Raw genomic sequence first — 8,219 nt, forward strand, 5'->3', positions numbered from 1 at the left:
TTTAGTTTAATTAGATCCTATTGGTCTATTTTGGCTTTTGCTGCCATTGCTTTTGGTGTTTTAGACATGAAGTCCTTGATAAGGCATTATTTCTTAGTGATTAAGCCTGAGCACTATTTGCACTGCCCAGGTTGAATGCTGGTTCCATCACTTACCATTTTTGTATCTGTAGGAAAGCCTAAATCTCAGTTTATTCACCCATAAAATGGGGGAAATAATTACTTACATTTTGTAGGTTGCTATGAGGATTAAAGAGTTTAGAACAGAGATTCATTCAATATGAATCCCTGATAAAGGCTAATTACTATTGTTATTAATACTTTATGCCCTAGAGAGCATTTGAAGAATTTTAAAGGAAAGAATGACAAGAGTAGATTTTATTTCTTTAAGATGCTACTGGGGCCGGGCGCAGTGGCTCAAGCCTGTAATCCCAGCACTTTGGGAGGTCGAGACGGGCAGATCACGAGGTCAGGAGATGGAGACCATCCTGGCTAACACGGTGAAACCCCATCTCTACTAAAAAAAAGTACAAAAAAAACTAGCTGGGCGTGGTGGCGGGTGCCTGTAGTCCCAGCTACTTGGCAGGCTGAAGCGGGAGAATGGCATAAACCCGGGAGGCGGAGCTTGCAGTGAGCTGAGATCCGGCCACTGCACTCCAGCCTGGGCGACAGAGCAAGACTCCGTCTCAAAAAAAAAAGATGCTACTGGGCATGTTGGCATGCCCAGGTCCACAGAATGCCACCTTAAAAATTTTTTTTCAGACTGTCTTGATTTGGGATAAAAAATTCTCACAACTCCATGAAAAACATTGGTGATTTCAAGAAGAATCCAGTAGCAAAAAGAGTCCAGAGTATGAAAAAGTACCGGTCAAATCCTGGGACTAGATAATGATATATATTACTGGTTGTAAAAACTCTTAGTCCTGGAGGAAGAAAACAGTAGCTTGGTAATAGGACTGAAGTATGACTCTTAGGAATGAGAGTAAGAAAGGCTAGTATTATATTTCAAGTTTAACCAGGCATAGAAGAACAGGCAAAGGGAAGTAGAGAAAATGGAAATATGGCTAAATGTCCAACAATAGTTACCAAATGAGGAAAATGCATTGAAATGTGTAACTATCTAGTACCCCTAATTCTACCTTTTACCCCTTGAAGGACAGCTCCAAATTCTATCATTTGGGATAAGTGCAGCCCTGGGTGGTATGACTTTTGCATGAAGCCTGATGCAAAATGCAATAGCGAGAAAGAGTGAGCAACCATGGAGGTTCCCAACAACTTTCTGCAACTTTGACCTGAGTCCTTTAACTGTGGCTGGAGTTTTTACAGCTACTTGGTGTATTAGTGTATGGCACTAAGAAAAAACATAATTTCTAGCACCTATACTTCTATACCTAACAATGCCTTGGGCATTAATGTGACCTGATTGTAGGGACTGACAACTCAGCTATATCATGTCATTTGGGAGACCAAGAGTAAGATAGTACTTGGAGTAGTGGTGTCTAGATTATTCCTTGGGACTTTTGTGAGATTAACACCTGGGGTGTAAAAAAAGTGATTTTGTAGTCACATTAGTTTGGAAATAGTCACTCAAACAGAATTAAGCTAGTTTATTTATTTGTAGGTCTTCTCAGATGCTTACTATGCCAATGTTTATGATTAGGTTTCTGAAGGGAAGATCTAGGCAATAGGAAAGACAGCAAAGCATGGGGTATAAATATCTATGCAATAGGAAAGACAGCAAAGCATGGAGAATAAAGTTTTGTTCTCAATATGGCCAATCTAATGAGAGAGACAGAAAAGTAATCCAACTATAGCAATAGTTTGTGAATACTTCTGCTGAGTGGAATATCCTACTTACCATTTACCCCTTCTCTAATGGTTCTGAATGCCAAAACCAAATCAATTATCTTACTGGCATTTGCCTCTTGTCTGCATGGTGACATCAGAATTTAGTTAAATAATTAAAGACTGTTAGGCACGCTGGGGACAGCGCAGTCTTACATCTGGCCCTTGTTTTGCAATCAGTTCTTTTTTAGGGATCCTAGTCCAAATTTTGTCTTCCAGATTTAATGCTGTATACAAGACAAAATCATGAGATTTCTCACAATTTCTTTCAAATGTGTAGGATTCCTAGAATCAGAGACATTAGAATAGGAGGAAATGTTAGTTATTATCATGTTGAATCCCTTCATTAGATATCATCATGTTCAATTCCTTAATTTTATACCAGAGTTTCACTAAATATATAGGTCTAGACATGACTGGCGTGTATAGCTGCCTGAGTTGTACACTGCACAACTGTAATGTGCCTTTCACTAGACCATAATGTGAAATTCACCTCTTGAAGTAATCTGTGTAACCATAGGTAGTGACCTTGGCTTAGACATACAGTTTTGTTTTCTCCTAGAAGAGATAGCTATGTATTTTTAAATGCCTGAGAATAGTGATTAAAGTGCAATAATCAAAGAAGCATAAATCCCAACATCTGAAAGGTATATTATGCTTCTAAAACACAATGTTCTATTATAAAATAAATAAATTGGGTGAACATGTGGCAGTCACTCAGTTAAAAAAAAGCTTGTATAATATTTATAGTTTCAAATTTTTACCTCCTATATTTAGTAAGTGATTAAAAAAGTAATAAAGAAGGAGGAGGGCAGGAAGAGCGGAGCAGCAGAGAGTGACACTGAGTATTCAGGAAGAGTATAAAAGCAAAAAAAAAAAAAAGACTACTCCGTGAACATCTAATGGAAAACCAGATGTCAAAATAACAATGAAATATATAAATATAATCTGTTTTATATAATTCTCCTTGGTGAGTCATCTCATGTGGCTTGCAAGTTACAAATAGAGTAACCCAAGTTCCTCTTCTTAAATAAGAAAATTTAGGAAATGAAAGTTTTAATGTGTTTTCTGATACCTCTTGGGAGTTAATTTCCAGAATGCCTAACACAGACAGCATCACCAATAAATCTCAGTCTTATGCCTGCTGCAGCTTTATGATCTGTCTCCACCAGGCTTGTCAAGGTGCTCAAAACATAAATAGCCATCAGGAAGAGAAGTTGTCTTCTCTACACCACTGTGAGGTTTACCTTGTCAGACAGGACTTAGATCTCTCAATCATTGGAGGGGATTGCACAGCATTGGTAGGATTGCTCTACTTCCTTTACTTGCTTTGCTTATTTCTCACTGGGCTGTGATGACATTGAGTACAGGGACTCTATTCCATCCTGGGCCACATAGCAGATACTCAATAAATAATTGTCGTGAGAGAGAAAGTTGTAGCTTCTTTCACCTATCATTTGAGAATCTCAGCTCCAGTCCCTGTAAGCTGTTTATTCATGCCTATTAAATCCCAAGCCTACTGGCATTCTACAAGGTCCAAAAGGCTATTTTAGCCAAGATAGATGTTTGCACAGCTTCCTCACTTTTCTGGCAAGAGCAGAAGTGGGCAACGCTAATATTCATTCTGGATCAGAATCAGGAATTCCTGTTTGCTTAGTTTCCAGAGATAAATCTTCCTGTACATAGAAATGTATCGTGTTGATGCTTCTGATGGGCAGGATGCCCAGAGCTTCATTGAGTTATCAATGTTTCCACTTGATCTATTGACAATGGAGGCTTGAAAGTAAACAGCTTTGCCGATTCCAAATAGCTGGTTTGAGGCTGGGCAAACAGGAAAGCTTTGCACAAAGCTAAAAGCTGGCATGGGGCTTGGGGTTTTCAGTAAGTTTCTGCAGTTGGTTTTAGGAAGAGAAAAAGAACTCTGGATTATAAAATTAGGGCAGCAGATTAGGCCTTGAATTTAATTAGTGTGTTTAGAGATAACTGACCCATGCAAGAAAATGAGGCAGTGCTGTACAATAGTAGAAAAAAAATGGATTTTAAGTCTAAGGCTACCATTTGGGGAAATCGTCTATCCTTTCTGGTATCAAATTTCTGTACTTCTAAGAAAAATATAGTGACAGCAAAGATGACTTGATAGAAAGGGTGATGATGAATACTGCCATGAGAATCCAGTGACCTGGATTCTGCTTATGGATATATAACCATAAGATATGGTTTAGCTTTGCATTCCCACGCAAACCTCATCTCGAATTGTAATCCCCATATGTCGAGGGAGGGAGGGGAATGGATCATGGGGGTAGTTTCCCCATGCTGTTCTTGTGATAGAGAGTGAGTTCTCAGGAGATCTGTAAGTGTTTGACAGTTCCTCCACACTCCGTCACATTCGCTGTCTCTGCTGCCGTGTGAAGAAGGTGCCTGCTTCTCCTTCTGCCATGATTGTAAGTTTCCTGTGGCCTCCCCAGCCACTGTGAGTCAAACCTCTTTCCTTTGTAAATTACCTAGTCTCAGGCATTTCTTTATAGCAGTATGAAAATGAACTAATACAAAACTCAAGACACTACTCAGCCTCATGGAGCTTTGTTTTTTTCATATGTACGTGGTAATAATAGCCCCAGCAGATTACCCAAAAATAATGAACTTGATATTCAACAGCAACATAGATAGATGTTAGACATTTTATACTACATAAGGGAAGCAAGAATCAGAGTACACACAAAACACTGTATGTGTGTGTAAAGTTGACATACGTAATGTAAAATGGAGACACCCTATAAATGGATTAGAATTAGAAACTAATGTGAAGAGGGAGAAATGAGTGCTAAAATTAATGGAAGATAAAAGTAAAACATAAAAATTATCTGACATGGACCTTAGATAATTGTACTCCTGAACTGACTCATATGATTAACTCCATTCTGTGGTTCACAAAGGGGAAAAATAATTATGCAAATAAATCTATAATTAGAAACCATAATAGCTGGTATGAATCAAATAAAAACGATGCTATGATTAGGAATAGGCAGGGGTAAGGGAAGCTCTAAAATAGATGTTAAAGTGAGTCAGAGGAAGAGTATAGGAAAGGACATTCCAGACAGCATGAATAGCCTTTGCAAAGTTCATGATGTTGCAAATAGATTGATGCATTCAAGAAACCAAGAGAACCATGAGGCTGGTGAGTGAAGACTGGAATGGTTAGAGGTGAGCCTGAAGTGGTCTGACAGGCCAAGTTATGTAAGACCTTATAGACCACATAAACAAGTTGCATTTTACCTAAGTGCAGGGAAAAGTCATTAGGGGTTTTAAATGCAAGGGCTGGTGGATAATAATGAAGACGGTGGGAAGAGAATGTATGTGGTGTGGTCAGATTTTTGTTGAACAGCTGCTCTCAGGGAGCCAAAGTAGATGCAGACAGATCTATTAAGAGCTTTTCTGGAGCAATCCAGATGGACTATGAGTGATTTGGTCAACAGTGTGGGCAATGGGAATGTAGATAAATGATTGATTAGAGAGACACTTGGAGGTAATATCAACATGTCATATAAGTTTAATATGTCTTTGTTATAGACTATATATGTGTTCAAATTATTTGCTCCTCATTTTTACTGGAGGATTATACATCCCTTTCTGATTGACATCAGAAATAGCCACGTTACTTTTTTTGCTGATAAAAAGTAGATGAATGTATTATATGTCATGTCTAGGTAGAATTTGTAATAGCCAGTGGATGTTTTGCTCTACTTCACTTTTCCTCTGACATGACACAAACAATGCATCAAAAAGGGGCTGCCTTACCAAAGTGGGTCTCAGAATGATTGTGATGCGAGACAGAGCCTTAACTGACCAGTGAAAAAAATGAGTGAGAACTTAACTTTCTTGCTCAAGTGCACATCGAATGTTTGGTAAGATTATATTATATGCTGGGCTATAAAACAAATCTTAATATGTTTTAAAATAGCAAAATCAAATAGAGATTTTTCTTTTACCAAAGAGGCATTAAAATTTGAATCAATAACTGGACAACATCTGAACAATCCTCAAATAATTCAAAATTAGACAACTCACCAGGGGATAACCCATGGATTAAGTAGGAAACAAGAAAAATTATGAAATATTTTGAGTAAATAAAAATGAAAACAATATGGGAACATCTGTAGGAAGCAGCTGAGAAAAATATGAAAGTTAAATGACTGCACTGGAGTGAAGAAAAAAATCAATGATGTGTGATTTCACCTTAAAAAGGTAGAAGAAAAGCTAAATTACACCCAAAAGAAGTAGAAAAAAAGTATTTAATAAAATATGTGTGTAAATAAAAAATAGAAAATGGGCAAAAGTATAGAAAATTGAAAAAATCAAAATTTTTCTTTGAGATGTTAATAGATTGATAAAACCTAATAAGATTGATTAAGAAAAAAAAAAACAAACTACCAATATCAGGAATGAAAGACAGGACATCATCACAGATTCCACAAACATTACAAGAATAATAAGGGGAAGGGTTATTATATGAAAAATTTTGTGTCAATAAGTTTAGCAACTTAGATGAAATGAATAAAAATTCCTGGGTAGTACAACTTTATTAAAACTGATATTAGAAGAAAAATTTAAAAACCTGAATAACATATCTATTTAAGAAACTGAATTAAAATTTTAACATTTTTCACAAAGAAATGTCAAAGATTTGTTCTTTTTGCTTAGGATTGTCTTGGCTATACGGGCTCTTTTTTGGTTCCATATAAAATTTAAAGTAGCTTTTTCTAATTCTGTGAAGAAACTCTGTGGTAGCTTGATGGGAATAGCATGGAATCTACAAATTACTTTGAGCAGTATGGCCATTTTCACGATATTGATACTTCCTATCCATGAGCATGGAATGTTTTTCCATTTGTTTGTATCCTCTCTTACTTCCTTGAGCAGTGGTTTGTAGCTCTCCTTGAAGAGGTCCTTCACATCCCTTGTAAGTTGGTATTTTATTATCTTTGTAGCAATTGTGAATGGAGGTTTGCTCATGATTTGGTTGGTTGTTTATTAATGGTGTGTAGGAATGGTTGTGATTTTTCACATTGATTTTGTATCCTGAGACTTTGCTGAAGTTGCTTATCAGTTTAAGGAGTTTTGGGGCTGAGACGATGAGGTTTTCTAAATATACAATCATGTCATCTGCAAACAGAGATAATTTGACTTCCTGTCTTCCTATTTGAATACGCTTTATTTCTTTCTCTTGCCTGATTGCTCTGGCCAGAACGTCCAACACTATGTTGAATAGGAGTGATGAGAGAGGGCATTCTTGTATTGTGCCGGTTTTCAAAGGAATGCTTCCAGCTTTTGCTTATTCAGTATGATATTGACTATGGGTTTGTCATAAATAGGTCTTATTATTTTGAGATATGTTCAATCAATACCTAGTTTATTGAGTGTTTTTAGCATGAAGGGTGTTGAATTTTATTAAAGGCCTTTTCTGCATCTATTGAGATAACCATGGGGTTTTTGTCATTGGTTCTGTTTATGTTACGGATTATGTTTATCAATTTGCATATGTTGAACCAGCCTTGCATCCCAGGGATGAAGCTGATTCCATCATGGTGGATAAGCTTTTTGATGTGCTGCTAGATTTGGTTTGCCAATATTTTACTGAGGATTTTTGCATCGATGTTCATCAGGGATATTGGCTTGAAATTTTCTTTTTTTGTTGTGTCTCTGCCAGGTTTGGTATTAGGATGATGCTAGCCTCATAAAATGGGTTAGGGAGGAGTCTCTCTTTTTCTATTGTTTGGAATCATTTCAAAAGGAATGGTAAAAGCTCCTCTTTGTACTTCTGATAGAATTCGGCTGTAAATCCATTGGGTCCTGAGTTTTTTCTGGTTGGTAGGCTATTAACTACTGCCTCAATTTCAGAATTTGTTATTGGTCTATTCAGGGATTTGACTTCTTCCTGGTCTAGTTTTGGGAGGGTGTATGTGTCCAGGAATTTATCTGTTTCTTCTAGATTTTGTAGTTTATTTGCACAGAGGTGTTTATAGTATTTTCTGATGGTAGTGTGTATTTCTATGGGATCATTTTTTATTTCTCACTTATTTATTTATTTTTTAATCATTTTTATCACTTATTTTTTATTGTGTCTATTTGATTCTTCTCTCTTTTCTTCTTTATTAGTTTGGCTAGTAGTCTGTCTAGTTTGTTAATTTTTTTTTTTTTTTACAAAAACAGCTCCTGGATTCATTGATTTTTGAAGGGTTTTTCGTGTCTCTATCTCCTTCAGTTCTGCTCTGATCTTATGCTACCTGACTTCAAACTATACTACAAGGCTCCAGTAACCAAAACAGCATGGTACTGGTACCAAAACAGATATATAGACCAATGGTACAGAACAGAGGC

The sequence above is a fragment of the Colobus angolensis genome, unplaced genomic scaffold (genome assembly GCF_000951035.1).
Source record: "Colobus angolensis palliatus isolate OR3802 unplaced genomic scaffold, Cang.pa_1.0 Scaffold50, whole genome shotgun sequence".
Taxonomy (NCBI): domain Eukaryota; kingdom Metazoa; phylum Chordata; class Mammalia; order Primates; family Cercopithecidae; genus Colobus; species Colobus angolensis.